Source organism: Eutrema salsugineum, unplaced genomic scaffold, assembly GCF_000478725.1.
Source record: "Eutrema salsugineum unplaced genomic scaffold, Eutsalg1_0 scaffold_12, whole genome shotgun sequence".
Lineage (NCBI taxonomy): Eukaryota > Viridiplantae > Streptophyta > Magnoliopsida > Brassicales > Brassicaceae > Eutrema > Eutrema salsugineum.
In genome coordinates this window covers 8,195,200-8,196,428 of record NW_006256895.1, presented here as the reverse complement: position 1 = coordinate 8,196,428, position 1,229 = coordinate 8,195,200, and positions in this window count along the sequence as shown.

Sequence of the window (1,229 nt, the reverse complement as noted above, 5' to 3'; positions counted from 1 at the left end):
CTCTGCTGGTTTCTGAGACAAAGAGAAAGTAACAAAGTAAAAATAAAATTAAGAAAAACGATGAGTGTCACGCGACACCACTAGTAGTGTCGCTCGACACTAAGAAAAACTTAGTCAAAACTCAAGAACTAAAGTTTAATGGCGAAAATCAAGTCCCTGGCAACGGCGCCAAAACTTGATCTGCTCAAAGTTTAATCCCTAAGCTACTCTGCAAGAGCACAGATGTGCAGTTGTAGTATAATAGGGGTCGAACCACAGAGACGAGAGATTCGTTCAATAAACTCTATAGGCTTGAATTACGCTAAGAAAACACAATGAAATTAAAAGCAACAATGAAAGCAAAACGGTTGTAAACTCGATGGAAAAGAATTAGGCTCAGGGTATTTCTCAGTAAATCACAGAATGCAGATTAATCGATAAATCAGGGTTCAGGGTTAAGCACAGTTCTTGAACTCAAATCACGAAATTATAATTAACCAACTTCCGTTGCGAGAATTATCTAAGTCTAAATCCTATAATTCCAAATTCCTTTGCAAATCCTAAAGACATAAACCAGCTTTAATGCTCAAGTTCGATATGTTCACAAAGTATCTAAACCAAATTCCTTTGCGAATAGCTACTTTGCTCACCCTAGGTTCTTTCCAGTTATTCAATTACACTTCCGTGTCAATCAATTAACCTAAGATCTAAGTTCTAGGTGGCCAGTCTAGAATTACTTTAAGAACAACCTATGGTGAAGAACTAAATAGATTATGAACCCTAACTAATCAATCAATCCAACATCTAATGAAATTCTTTATGAGAACCCTAAACCTAACAAGCAAACTACTCAGACATGGAGATTGAAGCAATAAACATGAATGAATAGATTGCAGAAAGCAGTAAATAGATTAATAAATAGGGATTCGAAATCTTCTCTCTCCGGAACAGAGTTTCAGACTTGTCTCCCCAAAAGCTCTCAAAAACAAAAGTTCTCTCTAAGAAAATCTAAGGTATCGATATAAGGTGGCTAAAAACCCTATTTATAACTTTAAAACACGTTTTAGACTTCTTAGGGAATATTTGGAAACTTCTGGGCCCAACTCCTTCTTCAAACAGGAAACAAAATCGCCTTTTCCTTATTTCTTCGATCGGTGTCGAGCGTCACTCTCCATGGTGTCGAGCGACACTAAAGCACAAAATCCATCCTTGACGAATTTGATCCTGATTAAGCTCCAAAGTGCTCCAAA